General features: G+C 38.2%; 1 protein-coding gene across 5 annotated transcripts in view; it reads right to left on the reverse strand.

Annotated features, from left to right (window-relative positions):
- Positions 1-22,317, reverse strand: part of NCOA2 (nuclear receptor coactivator 2) — a 188,601-nt gene that overhangs the window by 80,829 nt on the left and 85,455 nt on the right. The window contains exon 1 of one of the 5 annotated variants that reach the window (XM_071420888.1): positions 9,046-9,456. The exons of the other annotated variants lie outside the window; for them this stretch is intronic. The gene's annotated coding sequence lies outside the window, so the exon portion shown is untranslated. Of the gene's footprint in view, positions 1-9,045; positions 9,457-22,317 lie in introns of those variants that run through there. 5 annotated transcript variants of the gene reach the window in all.

Consider the following 22,317-nt stretch of genomic DNA (forward strand, 5'->3'; position numbering starts at 1 on the left):
CCAGCCCACCAACAGATGAAACTAGTGAACATACAACTGATACATATAGAAGAGATTTACTACAGTCAGTGGTTTACTGAGTAACAAACAGAAAAATACTGTTAAGTGACCAAAACTATTCTGCAAGTCAGTGAAAAGTCTGGCAAAAAGTTTTCTCTAACAGCTAATTTGAAAAAAAACAGCTTATAATTCTGTGATTGTTTACTCAAACATACAGCCATTAAAGTTCATCCTTTTTTCCTGTGAAGTTGCCATGACTAGAAAGCCTTCTATCTCAGTTTCAAAATTAGAAAAGTACTCTGTGTAACATTAATTCTGGTAGAAGCCAGAGGAAAGTTGGAAGTCACATGCAAATTCTGATTCTTTGCATTTTTTCCTGCTTATGAACTCTTTTTTCACTGGCTTCATTTCAGAACTGGAAAACACTGAATATTGATACATACTGCAATCTGTAACCTTTTCAGCGAAGGCAACGCTTGCTAGCCACTTTCCCAGGCCTCCAAAGGAAATCGCTGTCAGAGGCAGGATAAGATACTAGATCAGAGAGGGGGGGCCACTGGAGCCTGAAGCCAACCTCTCCTTGGTCAGCCACAGCAGCTCAGGAGCAACTTTTACCTCCCAGCCCATTGCACCTGTCAGAGTCCCAGGGAGGGAAGGGAGCCCGCCCGCCCCACGTGCTGCAGCGCACTGGGAGAGCTCGGCCTTTTCACACGCAACCTCACTCGGCACAGGAGTTCCCACAAATCCACACAGACGTGAAGAAGGGTTTGAAAGTGAATAAAAAAAAACAAGAGGCGAAAATCCAGGGAAATACAAGAAAAAAAAAGACTGCATTGTCTGGTAAAATAAGATTTAAGCAAGAGATCCACTAATAAGAAGTGTGACAGATAAGGAAGGTAAGAAATATATTAAACCATCTTCCTGAATCCCTGGTATAAGTAAGCCACATTCTCTAAAACCAGCTTAGGTATTCCTGTCCTTCACCACTGGGGTGGTGTTTGGGGTTCACAGCTGGAACCCCCAACAAAACAATGCCAATCTGTCAAAATAAACAAGATGTCCAATACCTTGGTTGGTGATGGTAACTTTAGATTAAAAACATAAACTAATTTATTTAAAGGTATTCTTTCTCAAAACAGCACTACCACCTTTACTATAGATGAAACTGTCTAAAACCTTTGCCACCCTACAATGGTCACACAGTATAAAGCTAAAAGGGAAAATAGAGTTCCTACAAGGAAGGTGATAGCAGAAGGTGAAAGACTCTAGTCACCTTTAAAGGATTTGTACTAAAATCTGACATGCACCTGTAGCCTCTTCTATATTTTCTATTCTTTCTATTTTAAAGGCAGTCTATTACAGGTAACGTTAAAACAAGATTTATGGCAGTATTTAGCAAACTCTGTTCTTCAACTCCGCAAACTAGAACTAAGAAAAGAAACATAATTTACTTGGAAATGCCATTGAGTCCATGTATAAAAACTGAAAACTGGCTCCAACACCTACTACTCACATTTTTAAGCTGAAAGCTCCTTCCTCAATCTTTTCCCTCACTCCTGTGTAATGGCTTTAGAGTGGTGTATTAGACAGCAAGAAGATGACATATTCCATTTGCAGCCTGAAAGCCAATAATGCTCATGAATTTTTTACCTGACAGACACTTCAAGATGCCACTGGGAAGATCGTCTAATAAACACATTAGGCTGCAAATGGGCAGCAGCAGCTCTTTAACACATGCTGTAGCAATCAAATAAATGGCTAACATTAATGTTCAGTGTTACAGACTGGGATTTAATACCACTTTTCTGTAAAATCCACCTACATCTTGATGGAGAAAGAGGTTTTTCTCAGCTACTCAAACCCACAGGTTTAAGAAACCCCCAGTTCTGCTTGAGACTTTGCCAAAACCCCTCCAGACTGACCCCAGCTCTGTAGGCTGGCTCCTACCTTCTGTATTCCCATAGGCTAAGGCTCTTAACAGAGCCACTCACTCAGCTGCTTATGGATTAGGCTACGTCAGCACCTCTAATATGCCCAGGAATAGCAAAACCAGGCTCTAATAAAACAACAGGGAAAAAATATCAGAAGAAGGAAGCACCTTTTTCTTTTTTTCCTTAATATACAACAGGTTTGCTTGATTTCTACTTTTAAAGAGGAAAAGATCTGTTTGCATCAAGACATCATCAAAGAGGAGACAGGTGTTACTACTGAAAAAACCCTTCAAGACTTTGTATTGTAATTTCAGGTCTGGGATTCTATTTCTCTAGTTATGAAGAATTGTTTGTGATTCTTAATCCTCAAGGACAAAAAAAAAATGCAGGTTAATATCACTAAAAGTTCCTTTTAAGCACCAAATTAAATAACAAAATACAAGGCCAGAATATATTCATACATATATCAGTCACTCTTACATCCTTTTGTTGGTATTAGGTAGGAAGCTAAGTTAAAAAACCAAACCAAAACAAAAGTTATTCTAAATCAATTTAGACTTGTATGATGCCTTTAATAAGTATTAAACTTTGGCTGCAAAAAATTCTAAGCCTGCAAGCATTTTCCCTGGAAAAGGAGTCCAAATTCCCACATAAGTTGTTTATTTAATTTAAATTTTTCTCTTGTAGTTCACAATTATTAAGAATTTATGAGACTGATTTTGAAGCCTATTATTCATATCTACTGTGATTTAAAATAAAACTTTGTGAATAGCATAGCTGATAAATGAAGCAAATCTAACAACACAGAAAAGGATAATATTATGGGAACCTTTGTATTTAAACAGCTTTCATTTCCAGTTGATGATACTTCTGGAACAGTGAGTTAAGCATATTTTGACTCCTACTGAATCTTCTCTGCCAATCTCAGTTTCCAAACTGTTATTTGTCCACTTAAATTATCACACCAACTTCCTCTCCAGAAACCACCAAAGAGCAAGGAGAAAATCAGACTCAAGGGAGAGGAAAAATGGAGCAACTCTCACAAGCGTAAGACACCGTGGAAAAACTCGAATCCATGAACATTTTCTAATCTCATAACTGACACAAATATACACATTACTTACAACACCAGAAAGCTTATACAGTTTGGTGAGATTTTCAAGATGCCTATCTTAGCAATGAGAAAAATATGAATATGACCAATCACATAAACAAAGGCATTTACACATCTCTGTAATGTGGGCTTGCCTACATTAGGATTTCACTCCAGTTAACTGCCTGTCAAACACCAGTCTGTTTACATCAGATAAAATATATTCCATTGATAAAAAGCTCAGGAAACATGGGTCTGTATAGGTAAAAAGTAAAAAGTAGAGGGCAAGCCAGACAGAAACACAATGTGTTTCCACACAAGGTGCATACAGTAAGTAACATGTAGAGTTATAGGACCTACACACACAGATATGAAACCTATCATATTTGAACTTAGGTTCCTTCATTTATCAATCTGAATTTCAATGACTTCGCACAGCCAGAGAGGTGTTGGTCCTCCTGGTCACTCAGACCAGCTTAGCATGTCTGCACACTCAGGTGCAATGTGATGTGCAACCCAGGCTTCAGCTAAAGATGCTTAAGTTGCATGCCACCTTTCATATCTCTAACTTGGGCTTTAAAACAATGTTCCTTCAGTTCCAGAATAGATAGATACTGTTACTGAAATCACATCATCTTACTGAAACTTCTGTTGCACTTCAGTAACTCCAACTCTATGTATCTTCTCTGCTGCCTCATGAAAAACTGAACTCATGTTTTCAATTTTCACATACCTACAGCACCGAGAGGGTTTATCTTTCTTTTCTACTTACCACCCATTACTAGGAAGCATGTTGAAATTTCAGGCCATTATTTAGAATGCTAAGTTCTGAATTAAAACTCTGAGCTGCAGAAAGCATACCTAAATTTATAGGTATGCTATAATAGGTACGGACCTATTATCTATAATATTTTGATACATTTTGATATTTTTATCATGGTGAAAGAATAACCCACTGCACACATATGTACAAGATACATACTCCACACTTCCTTCTGTAATACTGAGATGCTTTCATAAGCATACATTTCATTTAACAGCGTATAATAATAAATTTTCAAATTAAGAGTTCAAGCTGCTTTGTTCCTGAAGGCTGCAAGTTAACAACAGTCTGAAGTCAAACCTACTTATATTCAAGTTAAACAAATGGTAGTACCCACCTCCACAAATGGCCACAGTCATGGTAACTTTAACAGCTGTCTGTGAGATGAATTGGACTTCACTTTGATGTCCTCTGTGCCCCCAGAAGTTCAGAATGCTGCACCACTTCTTTAAATTGCATACCAAATTATCCTGGTAATTACAGTGCCCAGTACAGTCTACCCATCCTCTCTGCCTCTGAAATGCATTTAGAGGGCCTGTCCTGGAAAATTCAGCGCTCTCCTCAGCCTATGATGGCCTGCTGGACCCTGGTCCCAGAGGGTGCCTGCCTAGTGGCAAGGATGTGGTTCCGGATGTTATGGGAGAGGCGAGATGGAGAGCTTGGCCTCTACTCCCATCCCCTATTTGTATGAACAGGTAGATTCCCCCGGCAGGTGCTTCCTGCTGATACTGCCATGCATGCCAGTGTCATCCATTTACACTGGAGCAGCAGTGTAAGAGTTGGGAAGTAGAAAAAGCTTTTTTCTTATTGAAGTTTGAGGATCAACCAATTTAATACATGCTTTTTGAGAGGATACAGCTATATGCAGGAACGATTATATTTGTATCACCTCCCAACATGCAGAATGTTGCGAGGTAGTAGTAGTTTTGTACTTAAAATAAATATATACTAGATTGACATTAGACTTTTGGCAAAGCTAATGTGAGTGCTAACTACACACATTGTTACTAAGATCAAAACTTAAAGCCACCAAATTATGTCAGAGCCACACACGAGTGTCTTGCCAACACTTACAAAGTATGATTAACTTGATGTTTTTAATACATTCATTAGTTCAAAAACTGGTCTGTGAACACGAATAACAGTTACTAACAACTCCAAATTTCATGTCTGTCTTCATTTTATTTGTTTTAGTAAAAAAATGCAACCAGCAATAACAGAAGATGAAAGTATAACTGTCATTTTAAAGCACTTAAAAGCATTAAACTCATAAAAAAGTTGTCACTTTACTTAGTCAAGTGCCAAGAAATAAAATCTGATGAACACCAGCTTTGTAGTCATGTGTGTCTATATGTATATACACACACATAAATATGAATCCAGGCTGTGACCAGATAAAATATTCATAGACATGGCTATATGAGTCAACCAAAAGAAACACTGAGTTTGTGACTAGTCTGTCATGGAAGCTAATAGCAGGTATCTTGGAAGAAGGTACAAGGCAGCTGTAGATGATCCTTCTCCCCATACCTGCTCTCTGTCTCTGACAATCAGTGGTACAAGCTTAGCTGCAGTGCAGCTGTGCCTCCTCCTTCCTCTGAACCTGTCTTCAGTGATGCCTAATTCCATCTTAAATCCATATATACCTTTGGCCTCCACAATGCTTACAGGCAACACCCTACAAGCTTTACAACATCTCTCTATAAGCTCCCCAAAGCAGAAATAGAACTGTAAAAAAACGGAACAGTTCTATGGGGATGCTATGACTCAACTGAAATAAATCAGAATTTTATCACTGACTTCACTGAAGCTTTGATTCTCCTCCTAGTCTACTATAAGAAGATATCAAACTGTAATTTCTCTCTTTTGTAGGTCATAAATCACTCCATAGGCCTGAAAAGGCTATGCTTGCATCCTGTGGCCCAAAGAAAACAAGGTTATTCTACTATTAAAGCTGAATGCTAATTATGAGCCATTTTATTCTCTTTGTAAAAATAAAGTGAAATTAATTTTTGTTAATAATGAAACAGTTTCTGGTAAAGAATCACAAGTGCTAAGAAAGAATCAATGTCTACTCCAAGTATTTCTGATTTTGGATTGTAATGGAATATAATCACTAAAGAGAGGAACACCCACTACATTCATAGAAGGAGCTGACCAGAAGTCTGCAATACACAGCCTCAAAACAAAAAATAACACACATTTATAACTACTTGGACTGAATACCTGGCAAAACTTCAGGAAAAGGACCAAAAATAATTTTATTCCAAGTAGTTCTAACAGAAGTTTCTTCATGAGGATCTTGTGTTGCTCAATCACAACAGCCTATGCTATCAGGAATGGAAAATCACAGCAGTACAGCATCCTGATGAAGTTTGTTTAGGGACAGCGCATAGGAGAAAATTAAATAGAAGCAGCAAAGAGGATATTCAGGTACAACACACACTGCAAATGAAATGCATTGATTATAAACCTTTGGCTTGAGTCTTCATTCACAAATTTTGCCCAATTCCTGCATGGATCCCCATGCTCTGTATGCTCACCACCCAGGGCCACACAGTGCACCTTCAGCTATCAGGGCAGCCACACAGGGATCAGCCTCGCTCCTGGGAACTGAGACCAGCCACTTCTGAAACACCAGGCTTTCACATCTTACACCTCACCTCCAGACACCAAAGCTTTACCTGCCAATCAGAATTTTTAGTCCAATTCAGGCATCCTTCTAGGCCTGCCACAGATGAACAGTGGCAGGAGGAATGCAGGCAGTAGAATTACTCCATCGGGATTTCCTCACAAGCACAGTGATCATCAACTTACTAACACCCTTCTCATTTACTCAGCTCCAACAGCTTGGCTTGTAGATCCAGTCCTCAGTCCTTAACTCAGCTTTCTTGCTACAATTATGGGGCTATTATGTATTAATGTGCTAACAAACTTATTCTACTTAATAAAGTAGATTCTGAGACTCAAGGTTGTTTTTGCACCTTCCTCATTCTTTTCTATGACCAGCCTAAATAAATAAATAAATAAAATGTAATTATAAAATCTAACCAGACAGTTGACTTCCCACCGACATTTATTATTAAAAATTCTTCTGAGAACTCTGGAGTAAAAAAAACCCAAACATTTCAAAGTACACCTCTAGTTCACATCTGCCAAGGAGGGGTTTTTCCTTACAATATTGGTACATTTTGCAAAGCAGTCACCTTCCCCCCTTCCTTGCATGAGAAATTCCCCTTACAGAGATAACAACAAAATGGGGAAAAGAAAAAAAAGAGAGCCACACATTTTGAACATTACCAGTGTAATCCTGTTGACTACAGAAGTATACACAATTTTGAAAAGTGGGCAAACAAAATTACTCTGGTCAAAGATAGTTTTATATATGCTAGATACAATAACTCTGTAAGAAACTGCTTACGAAAGAAAACATCCCAACTTGAGTCTGTGAGAACACAGAGCCACCTGAAGAACACAGTCTACACAAAAGGTTGATTTTGTTCCAATTTCCCCCCCTTAATACATCCTAAAAGGCATCAGGGAAATCAAAATGACTGTACAAGCAGCAAAAATTTATTTTGCTACAAAACATAGGTGCCAACATATCAGAAAGCACTAAGCAGCCCCCACTATCTTGTTAAATCTTCTGTAATGAAATAAAGGAAGAAAACACAAGAAGCAGAGAGGAAGTTTCATTGTTCTTGTGGCTTCGACATTTGGTGCCGTGAACGTGACAAGCTCTCAAGCCTCCACTCCACGGCACCGCCTGCCCCAGGCCCCTGTACCAAAATGTTACCATGCTGCAATTAAAATAATCAAACTGAGACAAAAGAGAACAAGCAAATAAATAGCCCAAACTTGTTTACATTTCTGGCTCTGCCCTCACAGTATGAAATAAAGTCTCTTCAAACACCAACTACATTAATTTGAAAAACAATAATATTTTCCTTTCTCTCTCCTATCTCAAAGTAGCACGACTTTTTCAAAGTTCTAAATAAAATAAACTAAGGCATTTCCTGTATGTATTTAGTTAATTATTAAACTGATTCTAAGCATGATAGTCACCACCACTATTTCAGTATGAATCTGGGAAAACACACTTTTAGCAAACTGCCAGTGCCCTGCCGTAATGACTGATCATATGCATCCTCTCAACCCTGCCCTTAACTTTGGAGGCAAATTTCTAAAGAAATGACAACCAGCACTCCTATACAAATCCAAACACTTAGTTTTAGCTTCTTTTTTTGTGCCCCAGGATTAGTATTACTGCTGTGATTTAAGGAGAAACACTGGGCTTAATGCTGTGTACAAGAGGAAAATAAAGTCAACAAGCCTGCAATAACTTCCCAAGGAGGGGAGACAGCATACTGTCTTCACTTTACTACAAGTAACTACCAATAACCTTTTTGAGGGGGATATTATTAGTCAATTAATCTGCAATATTAAATGCCGTCCTCCCAAGGTTAAAAGAAAGCTAGATACTGCTGAGATATTTAATGACATCATCATGCATAACCATGAGATAAATACGAGGTCTGAAGATTAACTGAATGTCATTCTGTTTACATGAGCATGTACTTGTAAAGAAAATTTTTAAGATTAGAGAATAGAGAAAGTTATATAACAACTACCAATATTTCAGTGTGTTTTGTCTACTCAAGCTCTTGGTCAGAAAGAGAAGGCTTTACTGCAAAAATGTCTCACTCTGACATACTTTGTACTTTTTTCATGTGCATATAAATTACTGAATATTGAATAGTAATTACTGCAATGAAAAAGACACTCTCAGGCTCCACCTCCTCTTGACAGTGGGAAAATATAGATGGGTTTGTGTATTATTCTGGATGCCAGAAAATTTGCTTACAAAAATATTTCCTGTGCACTAAGATATATTTAGTCTCATAAACCCATAAAACTGTCACAGGCAACCACAAGTACACCTGTAGCCATTAAAACGGGGGAGGGGAACGACAGAAACTGCAGACTCGAATTTACATTATTTTTTTGCAATTGTTAATTAGAAACATTATCTTTAAACTCTTTTTCTGTAACAAATAAACTGATCCTCCCACTCCCCCAAACCAAGACCCCCCAGCCCCCCTGCACCCCCAACATCCAGACCCCTATGATGCACACAGGAGCACACATATGCAAAGAGAAAGCACTAACAATGAAGTCACAGCACTTCAGAAACACACCTTGTCATCTTCCAGCCCTTGCAGATGAAGGCAGATCTTATTAGTTTTTCTCCGTCTTCAGATCAAAATGTAGATAAATCCCCTACTCATCACACTGGTTTTTTATTAAAAACAGGAGGGAAAAAAATAAAAAGAAAAAACGAAAAAAAGAAAAAGAAAAAAAGAAAAAAAACCCCAGACGATTACCAGTAAATTTACAGCTTTAAAAATATCAGCTCTCCATTATCCCAAACCTGTGTTATGTCTTGATGTAAACCAAAGCACATGCTGAGTGAGGACGTGCGCACACAGCAGCTTATCATCTCTGTCATCTGCTTCTAATGACAGCTGACAAACTGGCCACGCTAATCCTTCCCTAACTGCTGATCAGAGAGATCCCCCTTTGACAATCCAGCATGGTGGAGTACTCGAAAATTCCTCCTGCTTCTGTTCTGTTGCTGCTCTAAAAAGCAGTTTCCTTTTCATTGAGATAATAGCCTTTTCTGCAGTCACGTGGCACCCGGGCTACATTAGCAGAGCTTGATGATAACAGAGGAACTCCCCTCCCTCCCTTCTGCTGGTTTTAAGTGTACGACTCCTGGAGAAACCCAAACCCCACACACTTGAAATCATTTTGCATCTCCCTCTATCGAAGAGCAAATTGTGCTGTCGACGTGGAAGAGGAATGAATATAAGGGCTCTCTCTACTTCTTGCAAAACTAATTAGCAAATACATTTTTAAACAGTGCCTTTGTTGGGGCATACACTTTGGTCATAAACATGTCATATGAGACTAAACTGAATATTAAGCATGCTTAATACTGAGTTTCTGGCAAGCTAGAATTATTCTTTTCCCCCAAGAGTACTTTAATTTTTTGCCTGTAATTTTAGTTCTGTTGCAATAAATACTCTTCTCTCAGCAACAACCTATGGTTCAAATCCCCCCAGCACACAACTCTCCTGTAAATACAAAAAAGCATAAATAACAAATGATCCACACTACAAACTCCAGTGTCAGTGCTTCCATATATTAAGTGACATCATTTATCTTGCTTTAACTCAGTACCACGACAAATATCTTATGTATTTTTTTAAAGACACTGTCAAGTGGGGAAATCTACCTAAGCTTTAGCTTCACAGTTCCCTCCTAAATGCCAAACCCCAGGCAGGTTTGCACCTCGCTACTCAGAAGTTTTCCTGCTTGTAAAAGGCAAAGTACACAGACAAGCCCAATGCCCTGTCCTGCCCTCACTGAAGTAGTTCACAGACTACAGAACAAGCCTTTCCTTTTCTGCATTAGCACCATTTCCCTATTACCTCAGCACACAGCATAAACATCCCCAATTTATTTCCCCCAGCTCTGTCCTCCTCTGACAGCACTGGGCAGTGCAGCTGGGCACAGACCTGCATAGCCTTACCCAGACATTTCATTGTTGGGATTTGCAGACTACTTAAGAAAGCTGTGGATGAAGCACTGTAAAATAATTGTCAAGCCCACAGAACCACTTTTGCATCTTTGTACCTGCTCTTTTCCTATATGATCAAGAAACAGAATTATGTCCTTTTGCTTTAGGGTAGATATTAGAAAAAAAGGTTCTTCCCCCCAGGGGTGGTTGGGCACAGGCTCCTCAATGAAGTGGTCACAGCACTGAGCCTGACAGAGTTCAAGGAGTGTTTGGACAATGCTCTTGGGCACAGGCTGTGACTTAGGGATGGTGCTGTGCAGGGCCAGGAGTTGGACTTGGTGATTCTTGTGGGTCCTTCCCTGTAATTCCTTCTACACCACTTCATTCTTGAAGACAGCATTGATCATTAACTTATGGTTTCTCCAGGAAACTGGAAAACAGTTTTAGAGACTGTGGCTGTACTCACAGGAAAATAAAATGGAAATTGTGAAGAAATAGTGGCTGTCCTGTGCATACAATTTTTGCCAATGCTGCCCCATCACCCCTTCTGTTTACCCCTCTCCCTAAGGACAGCTCTACTCAGGAAGGCAGCCCTGCCCAAGGCTCTGGGGAAACCTGCCCCAACCCTGTGATCAACATCATGAGCTCAGGCCCAACCTCTCTGCAGCAAAGCAGCTGAAAATGAAACGGGAACGAGGCCCCTTCTGGAGCAGCGTGAATCCTATTTTCTACTCTTCTCTTTTCCATGCTACAGAGGGAATCTGTGAGAAAGATCCTCAGTCCAGGAAGAAAGAATCTGGTTCCATAAGGAGAATACATTCAGAAGAAAAACACATTCACAGTAAATTAAGGGGGTTTATTTTTCCCAGGCCTTTCTCAGTATGTCCCTCCTTGTCAAAGCACTACACTGCATAGGGTAAGCAAAATGAACATTATTTGGAGTTACATACAACTTTTATCCCAACAGAACAGGAACTGCTTTGCAATCTTAATTTTATCTCATTTACATTTTCCATATGAATTCCTTATCTAAAGAAGCTGCATCAAGCATACTGGTCCAATTGGAAAATGATACTAATGGGACAAAACCTGAAGATTAGGGAGAGCATCTCTGATATTCAAGAAAATATATTAACAGACAATCACCAGAAGGAAAATGAACTTTCACAAGAATGTTCACATACAAAACACTTCACTTGTGAAGTACAAATCTAAGGAAAACATAAAAAGTGGGAGCAAGCATCCCATTCAGATACCATAGCTAAAACTATCTCACTGATATTTACAGGAATCATAAAATGAGAAATTTAAATTCAAAATAATATGGTGAGTACAAACACAATAATCACAGTGTTAAAGAAAGAGCTATGTGTAAATAAAAAGGAGGTAACAGAGAAGAGTCATTGTAGCAATAAAACAGGAGATGAAGGCTGAAAAAGCAGTGGAAGTACACAGATGTTGTTAAAAAGATTGCTTTGTGAAGAACAGTATACAGATAAAACTAATGGAGAAGTGGGAACATTCCACTGCAGTGTACAGACTAATTCTAGACAAAAAGGGAAAGGAGAAATGAGTGAAAGAATACTCCTGACAGAAAACACTGCTCTGAGTGGGAATAAGGGAACATGCAACATCAAGAAGAAAAGGCTCTTTGGCTTTATCAGGCAGTGATATATGCTTCCAATGAAATGACAGAGTTCTTGCTACCTTCAAACAGTTTCACAGGCATCACACACTCAATTTGGGGATGAGCAGGTGACATTCAAAACTAGTTCTAGCATTGGAGACTTTTTCATGTTAGGATAAGACACAGATCTTACACAGCAGAAGAGATACACCTAAGTTTTCTCTAAGAAATGTATTTCATTAATACTTAATTTTCTCTGCCCAGCTGCAGATGACTTCACAATAGACATGGGGAAGATGCAGCTTCACTAAAACATTTATGCTTATGTTCAAATAATTGAAACTGATAAACAGAACACTGTCCTCATTGCATTTCACCATTTTTTAAAGTTTATTTTCTTTTTCTTCCTTTTTTTCCTTAAGAAAGAGTCAATCAGGTAGACAGGACATACCACAATAATCTGGTGGTCTTTGCCCTTCTAACATACGCACACCTGAGGCAAGGACTGGTAAAGCCATCTCAAAACACCTCTTCAGTCTTTTTAATTCCAAAACATAACTTCTTAGTCCATTCTCTCACTCTCTATACCATACCCAGGAGGATCCTATTCCACCCTCACAATCCCTTCAATCCTATCAGTTTGGAGTAGCCAAATTGACAGCTATAGTAACAGCCCTCATTTGCAAAATAGCAAGACACTTCAAACTGTGTTTGTAAGAGTTTGCAAAGCTGACTCACCAGGCTTTGTTCAAGGCACGAGGCCACTGACTTTTAGGAAAGCTGACTGGGCAGCATTAAGTCTCACTCCTTGTGAGAAAGACTGGAAGGGCACTGCACCAGCATAAAGAACAACCTGAAGCTATTAGGACTGACTGCTGTGATGCACTATAAGGATATTACTGCTCAGATAAAGAACTAAAACAGTATGGTGATTAACATGTGTTACATTTCAAGAAATGTAGACACAAACATACAGTTTTCAAATATTAGGTAGTTTCAAACTCCTCTGACTGAATATTACACAAAAACATTGGTTTTTCAAGTCAAAACTGAAAACTTGTTGACTTAAATGTCAATGACATAGACATTTCATCAGTTTAAGAACTCCTAACTGAAAACTCTTAATTGAAAACTAGGATTCCTCCTCTTACCAGTTGATAAAAAATGAATAGAATACTGGAGATAAATCTCATTTTTCTGACCTTCGCATCTCCTCTGGAAGGGCACAGAAATCATATCACTGGAATTTGCTGCATTTGTCATTGCTCACTGTCAGTCTCTGTATTAGCAGTACAGGCACCTACAGTGCTAAGAACCTTTTCAATTCAGTCCATATGAGGGCAATGAAAAGACACTCCCTCCCCTCTCAACCTCTTAGATATTACTGCTGACTTCTCTCCTCATTCCATAAAATGTCCATGCTTCTTGAAGACAGCTCATCAAGGCTCTCATAACTTTCATAAACATCCACTCAGAGCATTCCATGTGCAAGTATCTGCAACATCTAACTGGAGAATTCAGTACTGAGGTGTGTGCCATATATAGCAATTAAGTTCTGTATGGGCATGTCCACTGACAATCATGTTCTTTTTAAGACAAGTTTGATGACTATGGTTAATTAAAATTTTTGAGTAATAGCTGATGAGGATTTCTTTTTTCTTTTTTTTTTTTAATCTCTACTGCTTCACTCCTTTGCCTTTAATTAAGAAGGAATACAAGAGAAGAAAAAGGGGTTCTTTCAGTGCAATCTGGAAATGGTCAGCTCCTGGCTCAGTTCTTTCACCTCCTGGAGACTAAAAAAGGCTGTTCCCCCCTGCTTGGAGCAGAGTGCTTGCCAGTGCTCTCTATGGGTTATACACAGAGAGGTGCTCTCTGGTAGAAATGGGACTGAACCCACAGAGAGAAAAGTTCAAGACCATGAGATGCTTCCATCCATGCTGTGAGTACATGAGAGCAACTCAGCAAAGGAAGTTTAGCAAGCAAAGAAAAGCAGAACCAGAATGGAAATGCTAGAGCATAGAAAAAAAATGCTGTATTAACACACTATGTTACAAAAATGTATTAACATCTAGTGCTACCATGCGTTTTTAACAGAATGTAGCTAAGTTATGAAGAGTCTGGGATTTTTTATAAAGAAATTATTTTACGCTCTACAGAATGTGCCTTCCAGTGAATGTATTTTTAAAATCAGCTCAAACTCTTTATTTCACCTCATCTCAAAACATAAGTACTTCTAAGGACTTTTAATACTAAAAGGTTCCCAAAATCTGCAGACTGACTGCTGGCAGGATTCAATGGCTGAGATTTGAATTAGACAAAAGTTTTAACTAGATAAAAGTCAGACAAGAAAATGTTTACTATTAAGAGGAAAACAAAACCATACTAATTAATCCAAGGATAAGGTTAAGTTTTCTTTCATGGAATCTTATCTACGAATAAAATATTTCTAAGTGACATCATTTGACTCAATCAAGGTAGAGGATTAAAGATAAAATAATTTGGTGAAATTTCAAGGTTTCTGATAACCAGGCAGGGCAGAACAGTTGGCCATAACAGCAACAGTGTGTGAACTCAGCAGGATTTGATACATTGCCTGTGTTTCCCTTGAAACAGAGACTTGCTGCTGTGTTTAATGCAAGTGGGACCTCTAACTTTTAGTTCAGGATACAACAAATTATTCTGCCATACCTGGTGATGAACACTCAGGTCTCTGCACCTAGATCTCCTATTTAAGAGAGGACTAACATTTCCCAGGAAGTCACAAAAATGTCATGTCTCATGAACATTCAGCAGTCTTGTAACTGCTAGTGGCTTGAGACATTGCCTTGCATTTGAAAAGCCAGTTCCCATGAGAAGCAAGCAGGAAATGCACTGAGACTGTATCTTGCAGATCCTGAAATTCTGGGCTTTCACATCCTTCCAAAAGACCTCAATGAAGAAAGGAGATGCTACTGATTACAACTAGTGTCACTTGGGAGAAACTTGAACATGGGGACAGCTGCTTTTTACAAATTTGAGAAGAAATAGTAAGCTAATTTAATGTTGCATCATCCACTCTCATCAATTCCAACAAGCACCTGAAGCAGCACTTTGTGATGCTGAGTGGTGAATGATGACAATGAACAGCAAACATTGATGATTGATCCCTTGCCTTAACCACTCAGAATGTGGTACACAGAAAAACACGGCCATGCTCCAAATTTTGGTATTTTTTAACATCCAAAATATCAGTGAATGAGACAAGGTATAGAAGAGAAACTGAAGAAAGTTAGGTTTTCTATTAATAGATTTCAAGCAGTAATTTCCATCAGCATTAGACAGAGCCACGAAACTTAACTGAGCCCAAGCACAAATACTCCTGAGAACTACAAGAACTGGCACAATTTGATGAGAAAACCAAAAGCCACAGACTGCAGTCTACCAAACAAAAAGTGAAAGGAAAAGCAGGAGCAATTGAAATTAATTTGACTTATAATAGAAAAATTAAATACTCTGCTATGAAATAAATATCATCTTCAGGACAATTGGTCTATGCTCAGTTTTATAATGATGTAGATGTGACAAAATGGGCATTTAATTTTAGCACTGTGTCAATTCAGAAATTACAAATCCCACTTGTGAGAATAAAAGAGGAAAAAACCCCACAACCTTTGTGACAAGCCAACAGCAATGACTGAATGTAGGGTATTAAAGAATATTTAACATAATGACAGCTATGTGTTCAACAGAAACCAGACTTGCTCACTTTTCACACAAAAGTGCAGATTTGCTATAAGCAGCAGTACTAAGAAGTGACATCTTTCAAACATGTAAGACAAGATTCACTTCATTTAAGTAAAGAAGCAATAAAATTTAGATATGCAGGTAATTATTTACAGTAGGAACAAGACAATTCTTACAGAGACTTAGTTCTGAGCAGAAATGCTACACAGTCTCAACCAACCCCCAGTGTGGTTAGCACTGAATATTTAAGTCTATGATAAGAGGAAACATGTCAGAACTTGGGTCTACTGCTAACTCTTATAAAGTTCAACACGCTGAATTCCAAAACAGGAATCTGTTTACAACTTTACTTTGTACTAGGTTTTCCCTAAAATCAACTGCAAAGTCAGTTCATATGTAAGACTGAAGGGAAAAGATCAGAAGCAGAATACTGCTTGATCATTTTAATCTGAAATATTTAGAACATATTAAGAGCTGTCCCCTCCTGAGGACTCCTACACACATTTACGTCATATTGTACATCAGTATGAGAAAGTCAAACACAATTTTTGAAAATAGATGGCAGACACACTACAACTGCTATCAACTGCAAACAGCAGGCCTGACAGATCTTCCCTCAATGTAAAATTAGTGACCCACACCATGTTTATACACTGTAAATTTGCCACAAAAGCAACCTCAAAATTATTACATTAATAAAAATATCAACAATACGGGCAGTGCATTTCATTTTCTCAAAGACTGCATTTGAGCATGTTGTATTGAAGCACAAGAAGATACAAGGTCTGTAAATGAGGAGAAAAGTCAAGTTTGGAATGGCTATTTCATTGCTTTCCTTTTGGCAAAGAGATTCCCATTTTATCTTTCAAACACATGGCTGTCATGACTCATCTTGAAAAAGCAGTACTTGACAGTTCACAGGACTATTTCTTAAAATCATTAGCAAATAACCTTTAATACGAGACTTATGAGTAATTTAGATTTTTACAAATTGCCAGCCCCAGGTTCTTAAGAACCTATATTTTCTAAGCTCCAAGTTAATAACGTAATAATATATAATATTGTTTAAGCCGTTTGTCTTGAGTGAAGCAAATACCCTTTTGAGAAGAAACCAGCCAAGTTTAAATTAACTGTCCTTTCTGCTGTGCAATTTCTTCCCCAAAAATAAAGAGAAAATAGGCAGGGCATATAACATATCAAGACAAAAAGCTCAAAAAAAACCATTTTGCCAGCAGTTTTAACAGCAGTATGGCAAAGACAGAGACGATTTGAAATAATCTGGACATAAAGTCATATTTAACCTTTAAAAGTCAGAAATGTAATCACAATCCAGTCAAAACAACTGTGAGAGAACTGATGCACTCTGTTTCCAAATAACACCTCCACCTGAGAAGCAGGATGCCCCAACAGGGCCACCTTAAACTCCAAATACATGGCTACTACCATTGTCCAAAGGCAAATCAGCTTTACTTGCTAAGCAATATTTCAAGACCATCTTTTGATTTTATTTTGTGATGTGCATTTTTATCAATTGCTTGGCAGATGACATTGCAGTGCTGATTTTGAATGATAAAGCCATGCAGAGTCCTGGACATGGAATGCTGATTTTCTCTTTATTGCATATGTGACCAGCAGGTCAAGGGAGCTGATTCTCCCCTTCTACTCTGCTCTCTTAACACCCCACCTGGAGTTCCGCATCCAGCTCTGTGGCCTCCAACATAGAAAGGACACGGATCTGATGGAGTGAGCCATCAGAGGAGGCCAAAAAGATAATCAGAGAGTTGGAGTGCCTCTCCTATAAAGACACAGAGAGTTGGGGTTGTTCAGCCTGGAGAAGTCCCCAGGAAGCCTTACAGAACCTTCCAGCACCTGAAGGGGACCTACTAGAAACCTGAGGAGGGACTCTCTACAAGGGAATGTAGTGACAGCAGAAGAGGAAATGGCTTTAAACTGAGGGTAAGTTCATTTTAGATATTGGGAAGAAATTCTTTACTATGAGAGTGGCAAGATGCTGGAACAGACTACTCAGAGAGGTTGCGGATGCCCCATTCCTGGAGGTGTCCAAGGACAGGTTAGATGGAGCTTTGAGCAGCCTAGTCTAGTGGAAGGCTTCCCTGTCCATGCAGGGGAGTTGGAACAGGAGGATCTGTAAAGTCACTTTCAACCAAAACTGTTCCATGATTCCACGATGCTCTGGGAGTTGTGGGGTTTGGATACTATTGTTTTGAAATAGCTACACAGACACTCTGATAACCACTCATATTTTTGAAAATGCTTCTCACTTAACAGAGCCAAGGTTCAGGGACAATCACTGTACTCCCAGAAGAGAGCCTGACAGGAGTGGATACAATGAAATTTAAGTGAACTGAGGCCATGATTAACACTAAAGGGAGCTTTGTTCTCAAACTGGTGTCATTCTCTTGATAAGCATGTGTGATGCTGCATTTGCTTGCTGATGTTACTGTTCAAAAAAAGTTAAGGTGTTAGGGGGCTGCTGTAGGATTTTTTTTTCCCTTGAAAGGCTTTTGGAAAAAAAATCCCACATTTTTCACCTAAATTTTACATGGGGGGGGGGGTGGGGGGTGTAACGTACAATAATGGCCATCCAGAAATGTAAGCCCTTTCAGATCAAGAGGAAAAGATATCTACAGTAAAATAAATTTTACAAACAATGTAGAGAGCCAATAAAAAAGGCTAATCCATGTCCCTATCAGCCAAGAGATGCAACTTCTTAAATTACCTGCTGCTTGGAGATTTTGGATTTAATGCAATTCTGAATACACTGGCTGCCAGTACTACATAAATGCACATACAGTAGGCACTGAAGGGCACATGTGAGAGCACTTTTTGAGAGGAGCAACAGTGGAGAGCCCCCAGTGGAAGCAAGGAATGATGTGTTGGAAATTAAGTAACAGAGCCCTTCAACTTTAGAAAACCAGGTAATATGAGAATACAGCTACTGTCTGCAGTGCTGTTCTTCTCCACAAAAGTGTGGTTTTTAAAAAAAAAAATATCCTGTGGTTTCAATATAATTTTACGATTTGAAATGTTACATAATACAAGGGGAAAAAACAGCAATGGAAACATTGAGCTGAGTATCCTGTACATAACACTGACACTAACATTTGTATTTGCAATGGAGATTACTGAGTTGGGTAAGGAGAAAGAAGTGACAAAGTTCCCATTTAGGGTTCAGGTTCTTAGGAAGCTTCCATGACACAGTACTCCTGCAACTTCTAATACATCACACTCACTTAATATCTGTGCTATATGTAAATCAGATTAATTACTTTTATAAATATATAGCCTGCAGTACCTCAGTGTTGTTATGAATCAGAGTGGTGGGTAGATAAGAAAAACCAGACTAGCCAAGACATCAGATTCTACAGCTGTGAGGAGGGCTAGATGAAAATACCCAATAAATACAAAGACCATGCAAAACAATGCCTGAAGTATAATGGAAGAGAACCAATAAGGAAGGCAATATAAAGGGAAATACTTGCAAGCAGATGGCTCCTTTTAACCAGGCACTTTACTATGGTCCAAAAGTAGAGTCTTCTAAATTAAATGTGTTGATATGTAGAAGCAATATTTTTTAAATTTTCTGAAAAAGCTCCTACTTGGGAATAGCACTGCTTGCCTTCATCATCACAATCTGATTTCTAGTAACATCTTCCCAATCCTTCCAACTGGACATGACTTCAGCTGTAGAACTGCCCTTTATTCAAAAGTGCAGTAGAGAACCAAACTTATCCAGGAGTCTGTAATCTCCAAGAGAAGTTTTAAAACCAGTGCAAGAACTCTCTGCTTTCAGCACTGGAAAGTCTGTGCCTATCCCAAAGAGTTAAAAGCTCTTTTGGATTTAGCTGGACACAAATCTGACCTAATATTTGGACTTGAATTAAAGGCCAAGCACTTGAGATTTATGCTAATGTCACAGATCTCATTTCTGGGTAATTTAAGTATGCTCCACCGAAGACCATTCCTTATACTCTTTCAGAGGCTAAAACTGTTACAGAGAAACCAAATTATTAAAGTAGCATATAGGAAATTATAAAGTAGCAGGAACATGCACAGCACTTCTGCAAAACCTGTGCTAGCTGCCTACTGATTTCCAAGCACAGTTGAGAACGATCACATTGAAGTGTAAAGGCCTGTTCTTGAACAAGCCCATTCTTGCTTCCTGCATGCTTTGCATCTCTACCTATATATACATATTCAAGATAAGCTATGCATACACACACATATAACATATGCCTAAATTAATAAAATATATAATGTAAACAGTAAGCAAAGAACATAACTCTTTTGATGGCAAGTAGGATCTACAACAAATCCTAGGAAAGAAGAAAAGGAAAATACTAAAAGAAAAATCAGTTTCTTTTAAAGCACACTGCTGGTATGTCAATTAGAAAACAAATAGCTACAAGCACTAGCAGTAATCTATTACCCTGTAGTAACTTTACCATGATTTTGATGCATGAAACTCTAATTTGCTTACTCCAAAATCCAATATTTGCCTCACCTATGACTATTCTTTTTGGTCTCATATTCATTCTTTTTTGTTTTTTAAATGTTTATTATTTTGAAAACTACATTTGCACCTCTCAGACAAACCTGGGTATTAACAGTTGAAACCAATTCCTTGCAGAAACCAATGTTTCAATATTATCACACACTCATACACATAAAACTATATTAGATTTCATACAATGAACACTTTTTTAGGTGTTTTAGAGCTATGAAGGTATGACTTTTATTCTCAGGGGAAAAACCAACAGACAAGATATCCATAACCTTACAGTCTGCATGCTGTGCATGTCATGTAGCAATAAATAATTCATATTTTGACCTTATGGGATACCTTTTACTCACAGATTTCAAAGAGCTTTTGCAAAGGTGTATATATGTTTTATTATCAGAAGTTTATAGATCTCAGGATGAAGAGAGACATAAAATTACCTATTCAAGGTCATTTAGTAAGCCAGGTATATTTAAGTGGGTAGTATCAGGCATTCTGCCTTTTTGGTTAAGATTGCAACTTACAGGGATACTACAAGTGTCCAGATAATTTCTTAAACTTCAATTAAACCTGCAAGAAGGTATGATGGATGTTATTTCTGTAAAAATACAGAAAATCTAAACATATTCCTGGGTGAGAAGGGAGACAAAAATTACTAACTCTAGGTATGTGGTAGCAGGATAGTACAGGAATTCTCCAGAATAATCTTATGCAAGCATTCTGGAAAGGGCATTGGATTCACAGGCAGAGCTGTCAGGATCTGCTAAAGAGGGATGAAAACAAAGCTGTCTTCCTCCACAATGAGATTTTTCTTGGAGACTATATCAGTTATCAGAATAAGCCTGAAGAAAGCAGAAGCAGTTCTACAATAAAAATTATATAGAGAGGTGAACAGTAGAAAATAATATATTTTAGAAAGACTGATTCTATTTCCAGGAACTTTCCCAGAAAACACGCTACCAGCACTTAAACTATGTAAACCAGAGCTAAACACATTAACTATTCCAGTAAATATTATTTTTTATTTTCATTTGCTAAAAAAAAGGTGTTTCCCCTGATGTCAATAATTAACTCCTGAAAAATATCTTAAATAAAAAATAAATATGCAAAAAAGCTTTGCATAGAAAACAACTCCAAACTCATATATAAATATGAGAACGTTTGTGAGAATGTAGCACTGGAAAGACAGTTTGTTAGTTAACACCACTGCAATAATGCTTTGGATTAAATACTTAAGAAGTCTTGCAATTCTCTGAACTGCCTTACCTAACATTAAGTACAGGGCTCCATTCATGGCCTTAACTGTAAAGATTATGTGCAAGTGCTTGCTTGGAGTAAGCTTGGAATGTTCTTTACTTTCCAGGATGGAGTCCTTATGTTGTCTCAGAGTGCTGAGAACTTAGAAGCACATAACATGCATAAATTATCTGTTCAGCTGCCCTCTGAAGTGCAGCAGTAGCAGGACCCAAGGTCCTCATGTGTTAGCCAAGAAAGATAACAAAGAAATAAGCCTTGGGTTGTTTCTTTGTATTGCTTGTGTTTGTTTCTTTTTCCCCAAAGAAAGAAGGTACTATAATCTGCCACAGAGGGAGCTTACTCTGTTCTAATAACAGAGATGTTTAAACAAACCAAAGATTTATATTTTACAGGAGGAAAAAATTATCACCACTGTTATCACTACTGGCTTATAACAATTGGTAGCAAAACACTATTTCATAAAAGGTCAGCATTTCAAAGCTAGATTTAACTAACACCACCACTGAAATGCTTCCTTTACAAAAAATTAGGTTTCAAAAAGAAAAAAAAAATCACTAAAACACACACTCCTTATTCTGTATGTACCAAAATGAGGCAAACCCAAAACCTAGTGACTGTCAAATCAAACTACCATCATAGAGAGGAAAAAACCTATCCTGACTTGTTTAAGTGAGCAGAATGAAATGGAGTTTTAAGACATCCAGCATTCACTAAGAAAAGACAGATTTGCCAGAATTTTCCTGGGATTAATTAAAGTG

This window comes from Agelaius tricolor, unplaced genomic scaffold, assembly GCF_023055355.1.
Source record: "Agelaius tricolor isolate 1412-34295 unplaced genomic scaffold, bAgeTri1.0.p SCAF_2, whole genome shotgun sequence".
NCBI classification, from domain to species: Eukaryota; Metazoa; Chordata; class Aves; order Passeriformes; family Icteridae; genus Agelaius; species Agelaius tricolor.